Genomic DNA, 26,877 nt, shown 5'->3' on the forward strand with positions numbered 1-26,877 from the left:
AATCCCACTTCATTATTGCTTCCAGTTTTATTTTAGTTTTCTGACAAAGTAGAAATAACTGTCATTCTAGTTCCTGTGTCCATAGACTTTTGCTAAAGCAAATGAGAGACCTGCTTCCACAGAGCCTCAGTAATAATTTTTTTTTGTGACAATATTTAAGGAAAAAGAGATTCAACTCTTTTAATTCCAGCTCTAAAGGTCAGATGTCCCCAAATTTGCAAGTGTACGAGTAAGACATTTAGCATTTTAGTCCTTTTGTAGATGCAAATTTATTCATTAAATTCTGTTGTCTAAGTAGCTTATATGTGCTAAACAACTGTGAGGTTGTGATGTTACTACCCTAAAAACAGATCTTTTGATGTAATGGACGTGATTCTGGAAATCTTTGTAAAATTGATATGTAATGCTCTGTAGAAAAAGTATTCTGTTGTAACAACTATGTAAAATGAGCAAAAAACTTCTGCGTGTAAATTGAACAAAATGAGTGGATGGCTCAGATTTATAGGATTTATGGCATTTAGAAAACTCTGAATGTTACGAATAAGCAGCCATCTTTGGAAACAGTGAATATCACTGTAGAGATAAGATAATTGACTCCAAACCACAGAAGGAAAAAAAACCCCTAAGCCATTCCCTTTAGCAATACTCTAGTTTTCTACTTAGAGATAGATATATCAGCACTCTCAGAGAAACAAAGACACATCAGGTTTTCCATACAGTTAAAAGCCGCTAAAATCTAGTGTAGGTTAAGCATGAATAATCTGGTTGTAGTTAAACTAAGGTATGAATAGTCATTTGCGTCTTGTCGTCGTGATGTCAGAGTGACAGGATGAAGCCAATGGCCATCTCAGGGCCACTTAGCATATTCAGTACAATTCAGTCAGTCATCGCTCTGCTTACCAGGGTTTCTGTTGCAAACACAATGGTTGAAATGAACTGGTAGCAAAAGCAAACATTTCTGTTGAATTACTAGGGTAGATTGCTAGATCATTGGATGTGACGGGGCAGGTCAAGGTTCAAAGTTTGTCATGGATAAACAGTCAAAAATTCAGGATCTGACTTACTAAAAGTCTCCAGTTGCAGAGCTCCTATAATAGCAGCTAAACCCTGCCATGGTTTAAGCAGCCCGAGGAAGGTATGAGGAACACAGTGAATCTTAGCTTAAAAAATGTATACACTTAGAAGTTCTTAACTGCAATTTTGTCAGCTCGTTACCAACTTCACACAGTATTGGTATTTTGGTTTTCACAGTTGGCATTTGTTTTAAATATAGGGAGAGATATAAGGAGGAAAAGCCCGTTTTCTATTCTTTGCTAACGAGTATTTAGGTATAAGTAGTTAGGGGGGAATGCATTGCTGGTAAATTGCTGATGCTGATGTTCCAAAAGCAGTCACTGCAAATTTTGGCTAAACTTTAAGAAAATTCAATCATGTTAAGGTGTGGAAAGGGCAAGTTGAATGCATCTGAGCAACCTGACTAGAGATGTTAAGTACTTCTAGATTAAACTGTCTTGTAAGACAATGTAATTTTTAATATTTTAATTATTTCTGTCCTGACATTAGTATCCATCTAGGACATAATTGTGGTTGTTTGGGGCGGTATCTTTGAAAGTAGTGATTAACTTCAGTTCCTAATTACAGTAGGGAAACCAGCCACATTTGGAGCCTGAAGCAGCAAAAAGGTTTTGCTTCTTTTTAGGTATTTTTGTTGCCATTAATCATATCAAGGATGACACAGACTACTACAGACAAGACCTGACATAGAAACAGTTTTTAACTATTTGCTATTTATTTTTGTTCTATTTACTCTATTTATATGAGATGCAGCTAGTTTTTGGTTGTGTAATAGTCTGTATGTATAATGGCGTTAGTTCCAGTTGATTCCCAGATAGATGTGTGCTATTACATAGGAACAATTTGGATGTATGCTGTTTATTTTCTGAAGCAATTCAGATGTGACACCGGAGGACTAATGGCACAACTCTCATCCTGAGTCCAATAGATTGTGGCATACCGAGTTCTTTTTTAGGGATATGTCATAGCTGTGTAGGAGGTGAAAAAATGTTTCTTCACTTCTGCCATAGTATCAGCAATGTCTCACACAGTGGCTTTAATATGTTGACAGCTTGGTGAGTCCTGAATGCCTCCATTTGGTTATCAGGTTGAATTTATATCCCTGTGAAGGTTTCTTTTTTTTTTTCCTTTTTTTTTTCTTCTTTTTTTTTTTTTCTATCTTTTTTTTTTTTTTTTTTTGAAGTAACATGAAAATTACAGTTTTGGACTCTACTGTCTACTACCATGGAAACAGAAAAGTGTCTTTAGGGGACAACTATTGAAATGCCAGTATTATTTTTGTGGTCTTGTAACCCTTGTCAAGCTTTTAGAGAACATTTTCATGATCAATTGGACCTTGGTCTTTCTGCATACTAGATACAGCTGGGCTTTCCGCATTTTGAGTGTGTGGCTGGTTCTGTTTAGTCTCTCTCTTTGTAGGGAGGCACTGGATCAGTGTTTTTTAAACAATGTGAGGCAGTTAATTAGTGAGTTAATTCTGAATATTGTTAGTTTGTCTATTTATTTACTGGCATCTAAGCTCCTATTTCAGGCAAAGATGAGAAGATTGAATAGATTTTCTTTACTGGGGTCATTCAGATTCTATATTTGGAGCAATATATAAATTTTCCTATTTGCATTCCCACAGGGGAAGGAGAAATATGAATTTCTATAGCTCTGAAAGCCCTTTGCCACTACCTTTGCCTGTAAACTTCGGCAGACATGCTTTTGAAAGGAAATCGGATTGTTTTCCAACCATCCCAACACGCAGTGTTGGACTGTCGTTCAGAGTCTCAGGGATTTATGCTGGCAGCCTTCAGCATTACGACTGTAAGGCTGAAGGAAGGCTAGCCACGAGGCTGTCGCTCAGTAATTACAGTAAGATCAATCAGCACTGGATCTCACCTTTTGCTCCAGTGGCAGCAGTGAAGCAGATATAGATAGCATAGTGCTTGTATGTCACTTGGGTAACTATTTGTCTGTAAATTAAATTAGAAAAAACAGTAGAAGGGAGGGAAGAAATTGTTTTGACTATCCTAGCAACAGGATGCAGCTACAGATACATAACACACGTAGATCAGTTATGATATTAGATGTTAATTAGATGTTGCTCTGGATATTTATATGAGTGATGTGACAAGTATGTACGGTGGCAATGTTGCTTCCATGAGCACCTGGACTCTCGAGGAGAAAGATGTGACTTTCTGATGTAGGTGAGGCCATAGTTATCCTTGGCTGTGCTGTGACAAAGCTTAGACCGCTGGAAGGCGCGTTGCCTTAGGCCCACACCTTGAGACCACTCAAAACCCAACAACAGAGCAGAAGTGGTTTGTGGTCTGCTTAATAAGCAGTTCCTGACAGAAGGACATAGCAGTGCATTGGAAACTGCTGCTTAAAAGCTTCGGCTTGGAAATCAGAGTAGTAGTAATACCAACAACAAATTAAACAAAGCTGTTCAGAAAATGACGGTACTGTCATCTGGGATAGCAAACCGAAATCTAGGTTTGTGGAGTTTTTCACTGCAAAGCTTGCTGTATTTTCCATTTTGTCAGCAACAGCATTTCCAGTCAGAGCCAGTTTTGCCAGGCGCATCCTGACTGGGCCGTACTGTATAGCCGTATTGGTAAGACACCTGACTACCCGAGGGGGAAAAGAAAATAAGCCAAACAATTGAGCTATACCTATTGTGTTCCATCTAAAAAATTATAGTCGGTATACAAGACTTATTTAGAAAGTACTGTAGCATGAATTATTCAGGCTTTAACTTTTATTTTATTAGTTCTGTAATGCCTCTTATCTGCCATGATCCTGCAGTTTCATGTATTAAAACACAACCAAGGGGTATAACAGCTGGTTTGTGACAGCTAACTACCTGACAGCAATTTTGTAATTTCGGTCAGTGGAGTGGAGCTGGCAGCAAAGTCAGGCTTTGCTACAGGTGGAGCGACATTTAAAGATGAACAATACAGAAATGCAGCAAAACAACTCTGAACTTCAGGTCTGTCCCTGTATCCCCAGTGTATTTCAGTGAGTTTATTCTTCTCACAGCTTTCTGCTGCTAAAGCAGAGAGATGGAATTAGTTTCAGTTCCATGAAGGGAAAATAAAATATAGCCAGTTGGTTCTGGGACTGCAAGTTTGGAACTTGCTGATGACCATACCCAACGTTTGTACAGGTTTTGGTAAACAAAATCAGAGACTTCGATTCGGTTTTGCTAATTTTGGTACGTACAGAAGTTACATACATTCTTCAAGACTGAGATTTTAATTTCAGCACGTGAAGGTGCAGAACTTGCTCCTCATTCTGCGTTCACCACTGGAACTAGCAAGCAAGGCTGTGAGAACAGCTATTACAGTACATTAGAACTAGCCCTGGCAGTAATAGATACGTGAACAGACTTTTGATAAGGAGAAAGTGCATTTAGCACTGTGCAAAAAAAGCACATTTCTGTGCCTTAACTGTTGATGATGCTGATGTCCCTCTGGCCTTGTTTACGTTTGTAGGTTTTAGTGGTATAGTTTTAATTATGGAAACTTCAGAGCTGCTAACACTCAGGACTTTCCTGAACCTGTCCTTTATACCTGCACCTGACCTCTTTCTACACTGCTGAAATGGACCAGTGAGGAATGAACTGGTAAAAAGTGCTAACATATCCTTAATATGGTCCATGCTGTTAATTTTGGTTTAGTTTGCCTAAGCCATATAGAGTGAGCTTAGTGGAATCTCACATAAGGTAAGGTATATGGCACTGCTTAAAATCCCCTAGTCACTTGTAATGTGTTACCTTCATTTTTTCATCACACCTTTCCATTTCCTGACCTTTTTCACCCCCAATTTCTTCTTTCCAAATGCACCTGACTGATAATGAAGGTATACCGCATTTCATTCCTGATGTTCCTTAGCAGACGCAGGAAGATCAGATATTGCAGGGGAGGGGAAGCTGAGGGAGGGTGGACAGAGACACGCAAGCTACGCAAGACGTAGCGAGGGACATGAAACCTGTACGCTGCATTATGTATTTCCTGTAATTCATACATTTTAAAGGGAAGGTTATGTTCTTTGTATTTAGGGGATTTGAAGGGGAAAAATAATATTCATAGGAATGTTTGTATTCTTCTATTTGAGAAACCAGGACATGTTTATGAACTTTCAGAGAAAAAAAGTTATAACAAATGTGTCTTTCCAAGTAATCTTGCAGATACAAGGTTACTTATTTCACAGTGTCCGAAGAAGAATAGAAATATTTTCTGCTGCAATTCAAGTAAGAGACAGTTTTGTCCTTCCAAAGGATAAAACCATCTCTGCAAATACTTGTCTTTCTATACCTTAAAGTTGAATCAAAAATACATCTGCCTTTAAGTTCACATTTATTTTGAATATAAGGAAAGACACCTACAAATTCGTTGCTATGGCCTATTAGAAATAAATGCTGGAGGGTTTTGTTTGAATGGAAGCTTTAAAAAAATGACACGTCAGTGATCAAGCTATTATTTGTCTCATAAAGAATCAGACTTGATTTAAAATGTAACTAAAATCGTCCTGTTGGTGGAAGTTTTACTGGATGCTTACTAAAATGAGTCATGTTTGGCATCCAGACAGATTTCAGTACATTGCATTGGTCTTCTAGCTTACATTCTTAGAGGAGCTGCACTATCAAATATAAGCAAACATGCTAAACTTCAGATACAGGGTGCAGCAACATCCTAGGTTTAACATCAAGAGCTGTGTAGGTTAGAAAGTTCCAGTCATTGTTATAAGGAAGCAGAGATAAATACATGGTTTAGCAAAATGAGTTAAGAGTATGCTTTAACAAATTAAATAGCTTCATTTATCTAGGATTTGTTTCTAGCAGCTCTACTGAACATAAATTTTGTAAGGGTTTGTGCCACTTTGTATTTTCATATAATGACAAAGGAGCGATGACAGCAGTAAGTAGGCTTCACCTCTGCTGGAGAGGGTGGAATGGTGCACGTGTGTGTGTGTGTGTGTGAGTGCGGGCACACACACTAAATTTGGGATTGTCTATTGCTCTTGTAGCAGTGGTGAAACCCTGCCATAATGAGTAAGAGATTCTTTAAAAGACCTGGGTAATTTATTTTGTGATTTGTTCAAATGACCTTCTGTTGTGCTATGTTCAGTTGCATTTTGCTTTGTTCTTTATGCTTGTAACTATAATTGCTTTAAAAAAAAAAATAATAATGAAGCAGCTCTTTAGGACTGTATATCATCATCAGGGGAAGGCGAAGAGAATGAACCAAATATTTTACGGTGAGCAAGTAAAGTGAAATTGTCACGTGTCTGCAGTAATCCTTCTTCCTAGCCAGATGAGCTGCATTTTTTCTCATCTTCTGGTAGAGGTTTTTGGACTGATATTTTGATTTTACCTGAAACTGTTTTACTGTTCTGTCAGGTTTGTCCAAATGTCAAGCTTCCATCAGAACAGGATAATTTAGTTAAAATTTCTGTTGGAAAAGTGTCTTGAGGCTGGAAATTTTTTTTTTTTTTTTTTTTTTTTTTTTTTTTGTTAAACCCCAGAGTGTAACAAGCAGCTCTGTGGCTCGAGCTCTCTCCTACCGTGTGGACATTTCAAATCTGAGTTCCTGCTTGCTTTGGTTCAGACAAAAAGCCTTTAACCTGAATCTCCAGTGGGTGCTGATTGCCAGGCTGCTAGTTTTTCCTGTGTGAATAACTATGGTACTGTTTTCCCCTTCTTTTTAACGTTTCTTGTTCTGGGTTTTATTTTGAAAGAGTATTTCATGACAGAAACATTATTTTCTGCTAAATTCTAGCTGGAAAGCTTTTTCAAAATACATTGCTATAGTCAGATAAGAGGTGACTGATGTTTACCAATGCCAGGACATTATCAGAGTGTTTGGTGGTGTGGAGTGATGGTAGTTGTAGAGCAGTTGCAGAGCTGGAAGCTCATTGTTGGTTGATGAGGTGAAAAGAGGAATACTGCAGAGTACAGGAGAATCTGTATTTCATCAGCTGTTCTTGAATATTTGCTAGGCAGATAATCAAAACAAAAAGGATCATGTCAGTGTCTTAGAAGCATTTTCTGCTAAACAAAGGCATAAACTTCATCCCCTTGAGGTTTTCTTTATGCATTTACCCACATCCACATGCTGATTTTGGACATCAGTTGGACTAGTTGAATACTTGCGGCACCTGTACACTGGTGTTACCTGTACACTATGATAGGGAGCTAGATCTTTATGCCATCTGCTTGTTGCTTGTTGAAGGATCTCATAAACTTGTTTCTTCAAGGAACCTCATACGACAGATATCAAGTAGGACAGGGAAGTAATTTCTCTTCTGAAATGCTGTGAGTGAGTGAGTGTCATAAAAGCAGACGGTCTGTTCCCTCTCAAGTGTGTCTTTCAGGGAAGGTTTAACTATTAGCATGTGTTTCCTTAGACTTATGATTTTAAGGTAGTCATCTTAAGTTCTTTGGAGAGAAACAGAGTTACTGAGCACATTTGCCTGTTCTCCCTAGTAAGAAATTATTTTCTGTTAAGGCCAGCTTTGAAAAAGTTTCACCTCCAGGATGGCATTTCAAAGGGTTTTGATATTGACTGGATTCAGATGACTCACAACATTTCTCAGAGAAGTTTCATTGCAATCAGCTGTTACATCATTGATTATTTGTTGTAGTCATTTACCATTGAATCAGAATATTTTTCTGGGATTCCACTGAAGTTCCCAGAAAAACAAAATATGTTTTCCAACCAATGAATAGGTGGCCATGGAGCTTCTCTAGAATCTTGGGATGAGATTCACTGGATTGAATGCAAATTCTTGCTATGTAGACACCAAAGCTTGAGCAACTTAGAAGTTCATATTTTGGCTGTCACGCGGTTAATGAAGATTATTTATTTCTAGGGTGTAATTCAAGGCATCCTGAAATAGATGGCTCCACTAGCTGTGAAGGGAGCCTAGGAGGACTACATCAGATGTATGCTACAGAAGTCTTGATGACTCTAGTCATAGAGTCTGCTGTAGGAGTAGATTGCTTCTGATTCCTGAGATGCTGCATGGCAGGCCTGAGGACAGCTGAGACCCACAATAGTACTGTGGGTCCCAAAACCAAGCTCTCTGCCTCTTGAAAGCCTGCCAGTCTCCAGTGCCTGGACAGTCTTCAGGCTGCCTGGCGGAGCTGTGAGCCTGAACCTTTGGGAGCCTTCCCTTGCACTGTGGTGACAACTCAGCTTCCTAGAGTCTCCAGCTCTCAGCAGAGCTGAGGAGAAAACTGGAATTTTTTTCTCACAGAGAAGTTGGATTTCTAAAGATGGAGGAGTGTTTTATGGTGGAATAAGTAGATTTTGAAGTCTAAAATTCCCCAACATTTACCTGTGATTGTCTCCCTCCCACTTACATTGATTCAGAAAATTCTGATTATTTTAATTTTAGCTCTCATCACTAACATTTATCTTCTTTCAACATGACTGGAGTACAGACATTTCTGTGGAAGAAACTGGAAGCATTTACTAATGTTTTGCTATGTAGGAGATTTTGAGAACTTCATAGAATCATAGAATGGTTTGGGTTGAAGTGACCTCAAATATCATCTAGTTCCAACCCCCCTGCCATGGGCAGGGACACCCTCCACTAGACCACGTTGCCCAAAGCCCCATCCAACCTGGCCTTGAACACTTCCAGGGAGGGGGCATCCACAGCTCCTCTGGGCAACCCGTTCTGGTGTCTCACCACCCTCCCAGAGAAGAATTTCTTCCCAATATCTAATCTAAATCTACCCTCCTTCAGCTTAAGGCCATTACCCCTTGTCCTGTCACTACACTCCCTGATAAACAGTCCCTCTCCAGCTTTCTTGTAGGCCCCCTTCAGGTACTGGAAGGCTGCTATAAGGTCTCCCTGGAGCCTTCTCTCCTCCAGGCTGAACAACCCCAACTCTCTCAGCCTGTCCTCACAGGAGAGGTGCTCCAGCCCTCTGATCAGCTTCATGGCCCTCCTCTGGACTCGCTCCAACAGCTCCATGTCTCTCCTGTACTGGGGCCCCCAGAGCTGGACGCAGTACTCCAGGTGGGGTCTCACCAGAGCAGAGTAGAGGGGCAGGATCACCTCCCTCGACCTGCTGGTCACACTTCTTTTGAACTTCAATATTTTAGATTTTTGCTGGAGTCCCTGCACTATGTAAGATAATCTTTATACTAACTTCAAGTTTACTCATCTTTAAATGTCTCAGGAGCTTAAGAAAAGTCTTAGAGCTATTTACAGTGTACAAACACTGCCGTTAAAATGCTTTGTGACTTTTCAAAGGAGGTAATTCCACTGAGAAATTATTTATTCTGAACAACACATACCCAGTAGTTAGCATGAATTGTCCAACATATAATTTTAAAGCAGATTACTTTATTTGGAATTGTTTGGAAACTGTTGACAAGGGTTTTTTTGGGTTTGGGTGTTTTTTTTCCTTTCCAGTTGCATTCATCACTACATATTAAAGTGCTGGGGAAAAATTTTATAAGCCGTCATCCTGCTACATGGATAGAAGACTTCTAATAAATGATGTCTATTTGCACTGACATCTATTTATTTTATTAAGAGTGGCAAGCCTTTTCCCCTTGCCTTCACTTCCTCCACTTTAAATTCCTCTATTAAAATCCTTCCGTTTGCCTCAACAGTGGAATTAATACTGTATTACACAAATAAACACACTCAATTTAATGTAAAACTCAGGGTAGTAATTGGCCTCTGACATGCTTGCAAATAGCATTGTCTGTCCATCCAGTTGTTAATTGTGCCTTGTCCAGTCATATTAAGTCCTTTTGTATAGCCTGCTAGGGGCACCTACATCCTGGACTATGATGCAGAAATCCTCATTTTAATTGCTGCTTTGGACAATCCGTCCCTCCTCATGGTGCTTCTGTTTTGCTGTCTGTAAAGTGAGGGTGATGCTGATCTCCTGTGTTTAGATGCTGCCTGGAAATCTGCCGGCAGCAGTGGTTTTTTTTACTATGACTTTGCAATGTGAGGGCAGTGATCATCCTCCTCCAGGGACATGACCCAGTGCTCTGCACCAGCACAGTTCCCTCCAAAGTGGAGCCTGACCCACACTCCTCTCCTGACTGAGACCTCTGGGCTTTGCCCACAGGACCATCCTCACCTTCTTCACGCTGCTCGAGTCCTGGTGTAACATTATATTCATTAGAGTCTACAGAATGTTGTAATCCACAGGACACATACAAAATCTTGTAGATACCACAGGTTTTTTAAACCTAGATATAATAGAAGCAGCCTGTCTTTACTTTGAACTTGAATAATAATTTCAATGAATAACTGTATGGCCTTTAAAATATTTATGTCAAAATATTCAAAACTAACCATGTTCTAAAAATAAAAAATGAAAGTAGAAATACAGAGACAACTTCTGATGCAATTTTGGCAGAAATTAAAAACTAACTGGTTTTCTTTGCGTTAGAGCTGGACATCTGGAGATTTCAGGAAGCAGCCAAGGAAATTCAATAGAGGACACTTGTCCTCTCTGAGTGCATGACGCTTTCCCAATAGGAAGGGAAATGAGGACAATTTGAATCTGGTAGTAATACTCTGCTTCCTCGGTGTCTCTGTGTTTCCAAATAGGGCATATCTCTGTGAGGAGGTCTTTAGGTCCTTTCACATACACCAGAACTATGCTGGTAGGTGAAACCAGAAGCCACAGAATCGATCCCATTAGCTCAGGTGGAAAGGATTTGCGTGCCTTTGCTTTAGATGGGATATTGGGTAGAACAGGGCTATTTTTAAAGGTACTTTTCTTTGCAAGCTTGTTGATTCTAAAATGTAGAACTCAAAGACTCTTCACAGACATGCTTGTTTAACCATGTTGCTGTTTGTAGGGGAAAGGGGTGAACTCGGAAACAATCTGGAGTAAGCCTCTTATTTTCAGATAGGCATTTTAGAATTTTTATTAGTATTTTTTCCCAATTTTGAAGGAAGTCTTTATTTCAAGGTGTCAGTCAATTGTAATTTAGAAATTGCACTCATCTTTCAAATGAAATATTTACTCTTTGACTGAATTAAGTATTTAATTTGTCAGGAAATGAAGGATTTAAACTCTGAGTTATTGAGATTTTGTTTGTTTTGGTGTGACCCAGTGTTTTTTCAACTGCCACTGGTACGCCATTGCTCACTTTGGCCTAATAGAGAAAAATGGAAAAGCTTTTAATCCATTGGTTTTGCTTTTTATTTCAAGGTTTCTTTTTCTTTTGTTTCGGTAAACTACAAAACAATTTTGTTGATCTTGGTCATAAAAACAAAGGCCAGCCAGTCGCTGGTGCTACGGAGACTCAGATCCAAGTCCTTTTTCAGTGGCAAAGATCCCAGGTGCCCCCATGATTCCTTTATTCACATCATCCAACTTCACACTTCTGTCTTCAGTATCGGGGACCCTGAGCAGTTTGTGATCTTTCAGAACGCGAGTCAGGGCGCTCATCTTCGAAACCTAAATTCATACGGTGTAAATAGTTTCTGAGCCGTGCGTGTCAGTCCTTCTTGGTAAGGTGAGTTGCCACTACTTCTCTACTTGTCATAGGTAGGGAATGGCGCAGCGTCTTCAGGCCTTGTACCAAAAGCAAAGTCATTGCTCAGCTGCTTTCAAATATCTTGCGCTTCCTTTGCCATGTTATTATGTTCCCGAAAAACAACCGAAGTGACACTTGGATAATAAAGTGGCAGATTTCTGGTTTGTCCGCAAAATATGCAATAAATAGATGGAGGGTGAGTTTTGCGGCAGCGCATAGCTGACAGTGCATTGGTCAGGGTGATGGGAGCTTTTACCTTCTCTTTCCCCTTTCCTCCTCTTCCTTCTCTGGTAAACCCACACTTTGCATACAGCTAAAAATAATTCCTTAGAAAAATCAAGTGTTGCCCAATAGATGAGGCACTGACATGAATTTTAGTGAAGAACCTAATAAAGCATAATCAAGGCCCATACATGACCCTCCTCTCTGTGTGCAGAAAAGGGAGTTTGGCTTGTGTGTGAAATCTGAACAAGATTTATGTTGGAGATTACTGCTATATTACAGTGTAGAAATAGAGAACTACATCAAAGGCCTCTGAAAAATAAACAAGGATTTCTGCTATAATGTGAACTTGGTTGAAGAGGAAGTAGATTAATTTTGGCCAGCTTTCTGAATTAGTAATATCCTTTCTATTATTTTTTTTTCTTGGCTGCACTTAGGAGCTGGAGAGGCTTGAATTTATGTCCTGATTAAAAAGTAAAAGTGTTCAGTATTTCATGCTATGCTATGTTGTTTTTGAAGTGTATGTAAATATGCACTGGATATGTGTGTGATACTAAACAGTGCAGCATTTCACCTGCAGTATTACGCAGGAAGCACCAGCACCATCTCTGGTTATGGTATTGAGGAGCAGCCCTTGGATGGTGCATCAGACAGCCCAAGTAAGAGCACATAAGGGTTAGAAAACAAAAACGGGACAGGCAGACATTGTTTTTACCCTACACTGAGTCAATGCAGGGTTTTGAAGTTATCATGCCAGCCTACCGACCAGCCCGCAGCTGAGGGGCGTCCTCCCAGCCGATGGCAGCACTGCGGGCGCGGGGCTGCACAGCCAGGCCTCAGCTGCCAGCCTTGCCCCAGCCTTGGAAGGCTCAGGCCCTGCGTTGTGAAGCTGAAGAAAGCAGAAACGTTCAGTCGAAGGCTGTCATTAGGAAATTATTAAAGAGTAAAATTTTCACCGCTTGTTGGAGCTGCTCAGTGATAGAGGCTAATAGCGGTGCTGTCACTGCGGCGTCACCAGGTGCAGGCAAAAGCTGCTGTGGAAATCCTGAGGACAAATTTCCTGCTTTTCAATCTCTAATCTTTCAGCTTCAAATAACGTTTAAGTTGTCAGTATAATAAATGTGCAGGAAATGTAAGAGATTTAAAGATAATTTAATATTAATACTCAGAAAAGGTTGTAATTTGTTCTTTAGGAGTGTACCTGTTGGTTCTTCTGAGTGCTGGCTCACACAGTAGCGCTTCAGTCTTCACTGGGGCTAACGAGGTTTGCACTACAAGCAAATGAATCTGGAGAATGAAATTGCTCTTGATATCTGTTTAAAACATGCTATTTGAATGCGTATGTTCTGTAAAACTTCAAAGTAAAGGGTGGAGTGGAAACCCTGGTGTGAGAAAAGTCAGCAGCTGATAGCTGAGGATGCTAAGCAAACCAGTTTAAATTTATTTGTGCCCATATGGCTCCATTTTTATGGTACAGGTGGGTCTCCTAACACAACATAAGAGTGAATGAGTGGCTCTCTGGGTCAGACCATAAATCTAGTCCAAACAGAATAGTCTGACAGAGGCTGGAGTTGAGTCCTGAGGAGAAAAGGCTTGTCCAAAGGGTTAAAAGCATTACTGTATCAAAGGAGTGAACAGGTCTGAAGAGCATGATAGTTATTTTGGGTGGATAAGTAAGCTCTCTTGGGTGCAATTAATTTGGTGCATTTTTGATCTGTCCTTCAGAATGAGGGAAATCATGCCTAGAGCTGCCTGTTTCTCTCCACTCTGTCTTGAAGGAGTTCAAAATCACTAGCTCAGGGGCAGATGTCCATACCTGGTCAGAGGAATGTCACTTGTTATGTCATTGGAAGACACCAATGATAGGTCTGTAATTTACCTCATTTAGTGTCTTCACACACGTAATTGGGCATCTGTAATAAATTAAGAGATGATGCTAGACTTGACAAGGAATGACGCTGGTAACTGGTTTTGGCCAAGCGGAGCCATCATCGAGTTAGAGTTGTGGCTCAGCAGACTTGAGGAATATGGGGTTTTTGTTTGGGTTCCCCACCCCCACCCAGTTTTGTATTACACATCTTGGGAGAAAATACACGTTCCAAACTGCCATAGATCTTCAGTCTGACTCACTACCCTGCAAAATGCATGTGATGGCTGATGAAGTTTCTGGTGGCTTTGGCTCAATGTGCTGATAGACTTCTGCGTATAAAAACAGAAATTATAGACTGTGTATTATTTCCTGTTAGCTACGAGGTGGAGTTTGTATCTTCTGTTAAGTGTATAGTTAGCCTAAAGAGAATCTGAGTGTTTCTATAAATTTGTGAAGAAGGATATATGTGACTGATAGCATATTTATTTGTTTAAGTTTAAAAATGTGTTTTGTTATTAAAGGTAAGATGTGATTGGGCAGCAGGGAGGAGGGCTGTCTTCTTATGCTTAGCATAGTTGGAGATGCACAGCTGGGAAACGATGCTGGACTGAAGAGCACAGCAGGTAGGGATTGAAAGACAGGATGTGAGAAACAGAGCAAGGAGAGCCTGTCACCTGAACAGGTTAAAAAAAGTACAAGTGGTAGATGTAAAGCCAGTTCTCCATGGTAAGAGACCTGTACTGGAGGCAAAGCAGGATGAAAAAACAGATCATGAAGGCACTGCAAAAATGCACTAGATAGGATGGGAGATTTCTTATAAAACTTTTATTTATTTTTATTTCACTTTCAGGTTATATATTTAAAAGGTATTTTTTCTGGTTTGTGTTCTAATAAAATTTAGATTCAGAGATTGAAAGCCTTTTCAGTGCTTTTGAGGTATTTTTGGGCAGGTGTCCATCAAAGCATGAAACAGCTTTGACCTAGCAGACATTTGCAATCTTGTGAGACTTTATAGAATACTTTTTTTTTTTTTTTTTTTTTTTTTGGTAGGTGAACAGTATGTTTAGTTCATGGTACCAATGTGAGGCTGGGGTAATCTCTGCTGAGTCAAAAGACTCAGAATTGTAAAATTTACTCCTTATTAGTGAATAATCAAGTTGACCTGAACTGTTTCTGCTTGTTTTCTCATAGATGCTATGAGTATAGTTCTGCTTAGTTTCTGATTAGTAGCTAAATATCTGGACTAAATAACCTTTCCAAGATAGCCAGAGGATAGGATAAATGGTTTGGGTTTGGTTGGATTGGTTTTGGTTTTTCCTCTAGCATTAGGTGGCATAAAAGGAGTCTGCCACTTATAGCCACTTTTTTCTTGCTAGAGTCAGTCTTGAAGCACGAGCAGCTCCAGAGAAGCAAGGCTGTTAGTGCTGAGTTCCCCCTAAAAGGATGTGCTGAGTGACTGCTGGTCACAGTTTTCTGTGATCTGTCCTGTATCGTCAGTGTCAAAATCTACTATTTCATTAAAGCCCAGCTCTGGGGTCATGTAACTTCGTAAGAGTTTGTGATTTTTTTCTGTGTATTCCAAGTTTTCTTGGATAGCAGAGGTGGTGAGAAGACAAAAAATACCTTGAAGTTGTGGCCCAAGTTAATCTCAAAAAATAAGTAGGGAGTATCTCCAGTGAAGAGGCATGGCTTTGTCATACCAATGACAGAAGAAATCATAGAATCATAGAATGGTTTGAGTTGGAACAGACCTTAAAGATCATCTAGTTCCAACCCCCCTGCCATGGGCAGGGACATCCTCCACTAGACCAGGGTGCCCAAAGCCTCATCCAACCAAGTCTTAAACACTTCCAGGGAGGGGGCATCCACAGCTTCTCTGGGCAGCCTGTTCCAGTGCCTCACCACTCTAAGAGTAAAGAATTTCTTTCTAACATATAATTTTTTTTTCTAACATCTAATATTATGTCTAAAATGAGTCTGTAATTCTGAATTAGAAATGATACAGACTGTGTTCTTCAAGTACAAGGGATTATTTTCTTGTTGCACTGGCTGAAGCTCAGTTTTCCAAGCTGCTTCTCTTAAGATTTCTGAATTTTCTGTTTAATACCATAGATTATGAGGCCTTGCAGTCTGTAGGCTGAACAGGACTCTCATCTTTCTCACAGGGAGAATTTGGGGAAAACATGATCTCAGAAAACCAAAGCAGCCATGAACTGCTTCTCTTTCTGTCTCTCCACCTCACTGCATTCTCGCAAATAAAATAAGTGTGTGTGTGTATGGTAGAATAAAGTATGGGAAGATGTCTGCTATTTCTTTAGCAGGTCCCTGGTTCAATAGCATTCCAGAGTAACACTTAGTTACACTGCAAAAATGAAAGAACAACTGAAATATTTAGTAAGACTTGCTATTTTCTGGTTCAAGTAGTTCTTAATAATCCACTTCCTATAACTCATGACATTTCTTGGGTATATCATTTGTTAAAAAAAAAAAAAGACAGTAGATCCTCGATTATACTTTTTTGGTGATATTGCCTTGCTTTCATTGCTGTTGCTGTTAGAGATTTTAGAGATGAAACTGAAAACAGCAACCCTTTGTGAAAGAGCAATGGAATGTTATAAAAAATGTTAAATAATTATTAATGGTATTGTATGGATAATGATAATAAAAATTCTTTTGTAGAGCTTTGCCAGTGCAGTCATGCTTTCCTACACAACTAAATATTTTTCTAAATAAATAAAGTATTTCATTCATATTAACAGTGCAAACTTCAGCTTGTCTGATGGGACCTCTGTAATCTTGCTTTATACAGAAACAATAAAGATTGTTCCTAACTAATAACAAATATGGAAATACATTTATTTCCCTTTCACAGTGGGATTATCCATTTCTCAATCAATTTTCCTTTCATCCTGGCCACATATCTTTGGAGTCCTGCATCTCCAGTAATATTACTTGTTCATGAAGAGGACTGAAATGTAATTTGCATTTAACAGTTCTCATTTTGGTGGGATTTTATGTCTTTGTAAACAAATCTGTTCAGACAGTGTTGGTGAATGATATGGTTTGACAGTAAGGATTTATGTTAAAGCATAAGGATTAAATAATAATACATAGAAATATATTATGTTCAACTAAGGAAAATTTTGACTTTTCCAATTTTTTTGAATGTTGGAAGTCAGTTTACTGACCCATATTTTTCATAGTAAATGCTTTCTGTCATATATAAAGAAAACAAACAATCCTTGTGTTTTATAAATCATAGAACACTAAATTAAAATGTAATTAATTTATCATAGAATCATAGAATGGTTTGGGTTGGAAAGGACCTTAAAGATCATCTAGTTCCAACCCCCCTGCCATGGGCAGGGACACCCTCCACCCGACCAGGTTGCCCAAAGCCCCATCCAACCTGTCCTTGAACACTTCCAGGGATGGGGCCTCCACAACCTCTCTGGGCAACATGTTCCAGTGTCTCACCACCCTCACAGAGAAGAATTTCTTCCTAATATCTAATATAAATCTACCCTCCTTCAGCTTAAACCAATTACCACTTCTCCCTTCACTCCATGCCCCTGATAAACAGTCCCTCTCCAGCTTTCCTGTAGGCCCCTTCAGGTACTGGAAGGCCTCAATTAGATCTCCCCGGAGCCTTCTCTTCTCCAGGCTGAACAACCCCAACTCTCTCAGCCTGTCTTCATAGGAGAGGTGCTCCAGCTTTCTGATCATCTTCATGGCCCTCCTCTGGGGTCGCTCCAACAGCTCAATGTCTGTCTTGTACTGGTGCCCCCAGAGCTGGATGCAGTACTGCAGGTGGAGTCTCATGAGAGCAGAATAGAGGGGGAGAATCACCTCCCTCGACCTGCTGGTCACACTTCTTTTGATGTGGCCCAGGACACGGTTGGCTTTCTGGACTGCAAATGCACATTGCTGGGTCATGTTGAGCTTCTTGTCCACCAACAACCCCAAGTCCTTCTCCTCTGTGCTGCTCTCAATCTAGCCCTATTTAATTTATTTATCAACTTCCTTGGTACTTCTTTATTGCCTTTTGAGTGATTTAATTTTTTGTAAAGTATCAAATAGATTTATTTGTCTTTGGTCACTACTTAATGCTTTTATTATTCTATTAATCAGAAGCTTATATTTGTGCACTAAATTGTTAGTACTGATGAAAAAGAACAAGTCATGTTTCTTTTGGCTTTCTGATTTATGTGTTTAAACCTGCGCAAATCTCAGCTCAGTCTACACAGCTAATGTGGAAATGACAGTTTGTGATTTCTGGTAATTTTGCAAAATGTAGTAAGGTATCTGGTTCTGGTGGTGGCAGTAAAATTGAGACTGCTTCATTAGGAGATATTTGGAAACCAGGAAAGCCTTCTATCTTGTTCAACTATCGAAGAAAACTGAGTGTCTTTGCTCTGCAGTGAGTCTGTGAATATCATATGAGAACAAGTCTTATGAGGAGTGGCTGAGGGATCTGGGGTTGTTTAGTCTGGAGAAAAGGAGGCTGAGGGGAGACCCCATCACTTTCTACAACTACTTGAAAGGAGTTTGTGGCTAGATGGGGGTCAGCCTCTTCTTCCAAGTAACAACTGATAGGACAAGATGAAACAACATCAAGTCATGCCAGGTGAGGTTTAGGTTGGATATTAGGAATAATTTCTTCACTGAAAGGGCTGTCAATCACTGGAACAGGCTGCCCAAGGAAGTGGTTGAGTCACCATCCCTGGAGGTATTTAAAAGACATGTATATGTGGTGCTTAGGGACATAGTTTGGTGGTGAAGTTGGTACTGCTAGATTAACAGTTGGATTCAACAATCTTAAAGATCTTTTCCAACCTAAATTATTCTATGGTTTTATAGAATATATATTGCAATTCCTATTTATCACTTTGTAACTAAGTAAAATGTCCTTTGTTTCAGTTCATTGGCAGTGCAATTCATGTGTTTGCCTGCACTTTTGAGGCTAGCCGGTAGATGAAAATGTGAAATTTCTTGAAAGTAATGTGAAAGGCTTCTTTAAATATTTTGTCCCATTGGCAACAAAATAAAAGTAAATATAATAGACTATGTTCTTGAGGTGCACATATCAGAAATGATGCTGTTGCGTATCTAAGCAGAGGGAATATACTACTTCATTTTGTGGGTTTTATGTATTCTGGCAAGAATTAAATGAAGTTAATAACAAGTTAAGAACCCTTGCCACTCAGTATTATGGACTTTCCTGTATGTAACAATAAAAAATGGCGTGTGGTGTAGGATTTAATACTTAGCATTGCAAATTATCCTGCTGTCCTCTCTCCATTGAGCATTACCATTATAGTTTCAAATACTTTTAAAATAGATTGTTTAGCCGCTTTCCAAGTTTAATTCTAAATCAGTTTGTGAAAGAAATAGAAGCTGACTTTGCAATGCAGCCTGCAAGGAGACAACTAGTCAAGATTATAAAAATAAACATTATGTTTAAACATTTAGTTCTAAAACCATGAATTAGCTAGGAAAGGGAGAATCAAATTCATTCCTTGGTAAGTTAGGTGTTATGTGAAATATATTGTTACATTTAGAAAGGTTATCTATGCCCATCCTATTGTGCTTTCAATGTTCAATAACATCTTCAGAGAAATCTCATTCTTAAAACCCATTAATTTACTGATTCAAAGGGCAATGCATTAGTCAAATTTTATAAGTAAGTTAAATGGTAATAGAACCTGTTACATTGTGGTGCCTTGGTATTTTTTGAATGTGACTAAAGTTTGGTCTTTCACAGGGCCTTTTTATGGGAAGCGAACAAAGTGGAGATTATTGCAAAAATGAGGACATAGATATTACTTAACTCTGGGATCAGTGGCTTAATATTTTTGTTTTAAACAGAAATGTTAAGCAATATTTTGTACAATGTTAATGTTTTACTGTCAGAATTCAGAAGCAAGAAAATACCAGGTAGAACTAAGATGTTCAGGTGTAGGATGGAGTCCTAAACAAAGTAGTAGAAAATTATTTTATGTAAGTCAAGAAGATTCAGTAAGACAGGATGTTTTTTAGGCCTATGTAAAATTAAAAGAACAAATAAAAATTGTAATAGCAAGACTGCTCTAACATGGAACTTTAAACAACAGAATTTTTAGCATTTTGAAATAAACTTTGCAAAAGTGAATATAGTTGCAAAGATGATTTTTTGTGTCAATGGAAGATGATGCTTGTCACATAACAGTTAAATGCATTGAACTGTGACTAGTACTATCTAAGTAAGCCTGGAAGTAGAGGCCAGCTACTTCTTAATATTCCTGTGTCTAACATCAGCTATTTTAGATATTGAGAAATTAGAGATCATTGAATTTTAGTGTATTAGAAGGAACATGGGTCAACAGTGGAAGGCAGTATTTAGGAAGAAATGTCCCGACAAATCCATGCATTGCAAGATCAGAAACATCGGAGATGTACAATATCGTCCAGTAGGAACAGAAATGCAAATTATTAAATGAAGTTATTAAAATTAAACTACCATAACTGTGTAAAATTGTGATTTTGAAACAATGTGTTTTCTTAACAACCTAAACCTCTTCCCTTTCCAACAAATACCCACCAAAAATAGTACGGCTGGTAAAGGAGGCTGTTAACAATTATGCTGTAGACAAGTCTATTAAATCCAATCATCTTGTGAATCTGAACAGATACAAATTATCCCAGCTAGAAGCCAAGTTGCTGTAATTCTATTGACGATCAAATTTGTTGAAGTAAAACCACGTAGCGAGAAGCAAATCTCATGTAGTTTGAAATGTATTGTAGAGACAAAACGTCAGTGCACACAAATGGAAGGGAGCACCATTTTGCAGTTAACATAAAAACATTTGCAACACAAAGGCAAGGACGCCAGCACAAAGGGTCTGGTGCTGTGCTTTCAAGAAAAGCAACCATTTTGCAGAGCTCCGACCCGCTTTCATAGTTTACCAAGAAATTTCATCCACTCTGTGGAAGCACCGATGACAATGACAGCGCAGGAACGTAGGAGGACTCTCTTCAATGTGCTCTCAAAGGGAGGTTCTGCGGGAGACGAGCTTGTGATGTGAGGCATGAACGGACAAAAAGTAGAGTTAAAAATAAACACTGAAGTTGAGTGCCCTGTAATCATCGTAAGGACAGAAAAATAAGTGATCACAGAGAAATATGCTCACAAAGCAACCGCGTTTGAGAATAAGTACTATTATTACTCATAGGAACAGGGAATAATGGAAGCTATTGCTTTTCTGTGTTAACATTTTATCCTTTTCCCCTCTGTCCTGAGCAAAACTTTCTTTTAAAAATACTTTTCTTTCAAATTTTTAATTACATTTAAGTTTTCTGGTCTGTATTATGAGATATTGAAAACATTAGTATTATTAAAATCAGAGAGCACTAGCATGTAAAAACGCCCATATTTTATCACTTCCTATTAACAAGGAGAGAAAATAAAAATGACACGATCAGAAACTTTGAAACATTGAGACACCAGGTGACAGGATAGTCAAAATAATAAAGAAATTAGGAGTGTATAAAGCTTTTGAATGCAAGTGCTGTATCATAAGAACAGCTGAAGAGTTCAATAATGAAGGAACATTATGGTTTTAGATGCCTATTTAGGCTTTTATCACCTTTAAATGAAGTACAAAATTCTGCATTTCAAATTCCCCATTGGCTACGTACTTGTTTTAGGAAGCTTGCTTTTGTGATTGTGTAACATGCAACTTTTATGTGCTGGAATGACGACACAAAACTTGCCAAAAACAAGGCAAAAGGAGCATAATGCGATCGTCTCTGCTGACTGTACCTGTTGCAATTAAACATAAACAATATGCTTGAGAAGAAAATAACTTTTGGAAACTGGGAAAAGCATTAGAGCAGGAACTGAAATACTTGAGAATCCAAAAAGGAGATGTCATTTTACATGGGATTTGGTCCCTCCTTCTGGATCTGAATTGCCTAGTGGAAAATGTTTCTAAAATACTGAGTGGTACTGACACATGTTTTAAAATATTAAATAGTATCCAGACATTAATCTGAAGCATCAATGGGTTTCTGTGCAGAACTCAGTGAAGGGCTGGAGGCCGCCTTGAGCTGTGGTCTAGTGGATGGGCACTTACCCTGCCCGTGGTAGGAAGTTAATTATTATACAAAGTAGAGCGACTTCAGCAAGAAAGGCTGCAAAAATCCCAGCCCAAAACTCCACACAACACTGTTGACAGGACACTCTTGTGTGAGAAGTCAGGAAAAGTGGCCTTTTACATGTCCCTTATGAAATAACTGGGAGATGGGTCTGGAGTGGGTGAGGCACTCTGTGCTTTGGGTGGATGCGTTGCTTCCCAGCTTCACAAGAAATCTGGGGGTTGCAGCTCTTGGGTTTTTGGGGTTTCTTTAATTGTAATACAAATTGTAAATGGTCTTGATATTTCAAATAAAGTTTAATAGATGTGGGAGAAGATTCCTAACAGATGTTCGTCATAACATCAGAGTGCAAGAAATGACACTCAAGTCACACTGACTATTGGAGCACCAGAAATCTTAAAAAAAAAGATGCTTGATTTATTCTGAACCAGCATGAGTAGTATTTTTACTGCTGAAATATTCAAAAGTGAAAACTGCAGGAGGCAAATGCAAAGAATAAAAGGCAAGTAAAATGTGAAGGACCTGGAGCTACCAGTTTTTAACATGAATTTGATACTATGCTATCTGAGCAGAGTGTACCTCCAAATACTGGCTTTCATTTCACTTGCTGAGCAACTCCTTTTGTGACAGAATGGTAATTGACTGGGTAGTGCAGGTTTTTTTCCATAAGACTGTGATTTGATATTGGACTAATCCACCATTAAGCATTTGCTTGCTAGCTCAAACAGGTTTTTATTTAGTACCTTTACTCAAAAGACAGAGTAAGTAAATAATGACAGGCAAAAAAGCCTTCCTCTGGTAAAAATTAAAACTCCAGTGGATGCTAAGGGATTTTATTTTTCCTGGTTATATTTGTCATTGTTCTTTTAGCATTGTAAATTCATCTATGTCTGAACAGTAAGGTGAAAGACTTAACACCTGTAATTAAAGAGTTCGTCCCCTGTTTATTTTAAACCCGTAACATTTCTAAAGAGATCTGTCCTGGAAGCCTGTGAGGATGGGGAAGGAGATGCTAAAACCATTCTGTTTGTGAACAGAAGATGTTCTTAATGCAAAACATAAAGTGTCATAATTGTTCTAAAGCAAGAGCTACACTCAGCCTATCAGGAGTTAATGCCAAAGACTTTTTTGTAGCCAGTATTCGAGGGAGAAGAGAAGGCATCTTAATTAAACTCTGCCTTTGTTGAGGGCATCAGAAGAGCTACTGACAGTGTGCATGCTAACTGCAATCATGCATCCTGCCATTATCACTAACAAGGGGAAAAAAGCAACAAAAGCAGGCTGCAAGTGGCTGCCGTCAGGCAGGTTGCTGTGGAAGAGGCTTGAGAAGCTGTTGCTTTGTCCATTCAGTACAACGTCTTTGAATTTTTAGCAACTACCTCTAATAACTACAAGTCAGAATAATGCTTTCCATGGTGGGGCACTGCAGACTTGTCACGCTGAACTATTCAACATCAGAAGTCAATGTGCAAAATAAGATCAATAAAAACCATTAGGAAATTTTGAACCATCCTGTGATTCTCATCCATAGTGACATTTGCTGGTTTAGGGTTTTTTCCCCCCTGAAGTCAAGGTGCTTAAAATTGAATAGAAATTGTATTTTTCACATACTCACTTGGCTGCGGTGGCTAGGAGTTTAAGAGAACTAGTAGCAAAAAATCTATAACAAAATCATGAGAGCTGGAAATTCTTTAGTGAGGTCATCCACTCTCATTCTGTTCGTTTGTGTTTTATTATTTTGTTGTATTCTCTTGCCATTCCCTTTCTCTTTCACGTGAGAAGAAAAAGGCGTGCGTAGGATGTAAAGGGTAAGGGTAATTGCTGGTCCGTCTACCGGTATCTCTGTGGTGGGAGCTAAAAACCATAACGTATCCAGTGCACCTGCAGACAGGCAGCATCAGTCTTCTGCTGGTGTTTCTGGGCATTGCTGGTCACTCCTGCGCTCTAGGAGACAGTATTTAAAAAAAAAAAAAAAAAGAAAAAAAAAGCATGGTCAAGGAGGATTTGAGGAACTCATTTGTAAAGCATCTGAAGCTGAGACTGTTCCTGTAATATTATTAAGTGACAGTGGGTAGATAAAATGCTATAGAAGTACACGTACTAGTGGATTTCTCTTCTCTGCTTGCTGCCCAGGTGTCTCAAAAAGGACCTGAAAGTCATTTATCTTTCTGCAAGGAGAAGAGATAAATTCCTTGCTTGACATGATTGTCTGCTTCATCTTGGAGATATTTACCTTGAGGCTGTATGGAGTAGTCTTTTTGACTATTGCTTATTATGACTTGCATTGAGATTAATGAGTCATTTCATGCAACTCCATCACTAAATCTGGGTTGCTTTTTGGCTAAGATCAAATAAATACCATGTCACATTGTCCAGTTCCCCCAGATTTTTGAGCACTGTGCAGCTAAAACATTTAGTTGTTGTTGTACATCCAAAGTGTTGTGAAATATGTTAGCTAAATATTACGATTAAGAACTAGTAAAAAATGCATGATTAAATTACTTGTCAGGAATAAAAGTTTTAATCTTGCTAAGGACAGATAGGAACTTAAGGTAGAAAAGATGTGCTTAGGAGAGTGGGTAAAAAAGGTTCTAATAATCCAGAGGAAAAAAGTAAAAAGAAAGATTCAGTTGCTACATTTCATGCGAAAAAAGAGACTTTTTTTTTTTTTTGCCATTTATTAGTCTACAGAGATCTACTTTGAACAATGAAAATATTAATTAGTATCTTATTAGTAGTAGTAAATTCCAGTTTTCAGTGAAACATTGAAGTGAAAGAGCCGTGTTTTAGGACAGTTTTGTTCAGTTTTCTGACAAATGAAACCATTAAAACTGTATACAAGTGTGATAAAACACATGACTAGGATCCTCTGGTCTCATGCTATAATAGTTACTATTTTACTGTGTTTGGACTTGAGTGAACAAATAAATGGGGGATTCATACCCTGTCTCATGCATAGCCTGAAATGCTAGCTGAAATGCATAGCTATCCACCAAATTATTTTCATTCGGATATCATTTTGGATAGCTGGTAAAGCAGAGTTAACTTCAAGTAATGCTTTTGGTGAAACCATAGACAAATGACTGTGCAATTTCTTGTTCAAAACTAGATTTTATTTGTGAATTTAGAAAAATGAATAGAATGAGTGTAAAGAACAACTTTGAAAGTCACTTCTAACTTTCACATTTGTCCCTTGAAGCAGTAGGTGTAAACAGCTGGTGATAGTGAGTTGACTGTACTTTGCCTTCCTAGGAGATACTTCTTTGAGCTAGAAGTGATGATAAAGAATCATGTATTTGTTTTTCAAAATACTGATAATTTTCCTGCAAATACTTTTTAAAGCTTTAGTTTTAATAATTTTGTTTTAATATTTTTCTTTAGTCTTTTAAGATGCCATTTTAGTATGTGTAAAGCAAGTGTGTTTAAAATCATCAGTTTGGAAGTGCATGTTGAAAGCATGCATTGATAGGAATAGTGTCTGTGTAAGAGGAACTCACTTTTCATTTTTAAATTACGAAAATATTTTTGAGTTGTCTGATAAAGTTGATTGAGACAGTACATTGTTTATATAAATATAAAAATATTTGTTTCTGAATATTCTTATATAAAGACAGAGAAACTTATGCTAATGTAAAAATTCATGGAAAGCTAAATTTGTAGTTAAAAGAAAAAAAAAAGTTGTAATGTGCTTACATGTTGATCATCAAATGTTTATATTATTTATTTCCATGCCTCAAAAGTCTTACAGTGTTAATATTTATAGTAACAGTTTCTATTATATTTGCAGTTTAATCTTATATTTTTAATTTAGATGTGTTTATTGTTTAATATGACTCTAATTTGGATATTCAAGAAAAACTTACCATTTTCATAATCATTTCATGGAACTGAGCCTCTATAGAAAACTTCAGAGCATTCCACTCAGAGGCAGTTTTGTTTATTAGTGTTTATTTTCACCTCCCCTTAGGATACTGTAAATAACCCAGCATGATTGATTGTGAGAACAATTATACACAAATTCAAGGATGATTTTATATTCTGCCCACAGGGTTGCATGGAAATAATTTCTGTCTTATTTAGAAGTTCACCTGTGCATTTTATTACATATGTGTCTCAAAGTCTTTATGATTTTAGTTCATTATTGCAGAGCGAAGCATGATATGACATAGATGCTTTTAATGCCAATGTCCCCACAAGTTTATGTACTGACTGCCTGGAGCTGGGCCTAATAGTTTATATTTAACAATATTAATGCCACTATCACGCAGGGGTAGTGCTGTTGATTTTTTTAAGATCCGATGTCGTCTTCCTCAGCACTGAACCAGTTCTGCAGCAGCTTAATGTGTGATTTGGTAAAGCACCATCCTTGAGATGAATCATAAAGTTGTGGCTTGGCAGCCCCTGTCCAATTCTTGGCAATTTTCATAAATGCAGAGTATTAAACAGGGTAGGTTAACTGTTCAGCTACCTGATTATCCCATATGCTTTTAGCTTACTAAGGGTTTTTTCAGGTTTTTTCCTCTGTTGAAGGAGGGTTATGTCTTGTCCTGGCTGTGGGTATTCCCTGGGGGGTGGGAGAGGGCAGGTGAATTGAATCCAATTCTAGATTGGTAAAATATTTTGGGAACTCTTCAGATGGGACTGTTAGAAAATATTATACCAGATGAGTTCATCACTTTTGGTACAGAGTGAAAGGAGACAGATCTTTTTGTGCAAGTGTCCTTAAAACTTATGTGAAGTATAGTAACTTACTAACATATATGAAATGAGTGGGGGTTTTGAATGTTTTGTTAGTTTCAGTAAGGCTCTATACTTGTTGCTGACGTCTAAAATTTTTTGCAGGGCTTAATCTGGTTTAAGTCTTTTGACTATGTGTGTTTGGGGTATTCTTTTTTCCTCTGTTAATTATAATGAAGGATGTTGGAGGCAGAGAACAGGACACGCGACTGGCCTAATGATACTCTGCAGCGATATTTTGCTCCATCTCCATCAGGACCCATCCTGTTGTAGTACTTACTTTTAAGACGGCAATGCTGCTTCACCAAACTTCCTCCTACA

At 38.4% G+C, this 26,877-nt stretch overlaps 1 protein-coding gene across 6 annotated transcripts in view; it reads left to right on the forward strand.

The window, feature by feature from the left end:
* Positions 1 to 26,877, forward strand: part of FGF14 (fibroblast growth factor 14) — a 423,436-nt gene that overhangs the window by 289,332 nt on the left and 107,227 nt on the right. The gene's annotated exons all lie outside the window — the stretch shown is intronic.

The sequence above is a fragment of the Balearica regulorum genome, chromosome 1 (genome assembly GCF_011004875.1).
Source record: "Balearica regulorum gibbericeps isolate bBalReg1 chromosome 1, bBalReg1.pri, whole genome shotgun sequence".
Lineage (NCBI taxonomy): Eukaryota > Metazoa > Chordata > Aves > Gruiformes > Gruidae > Balearica > Balearica regulorum.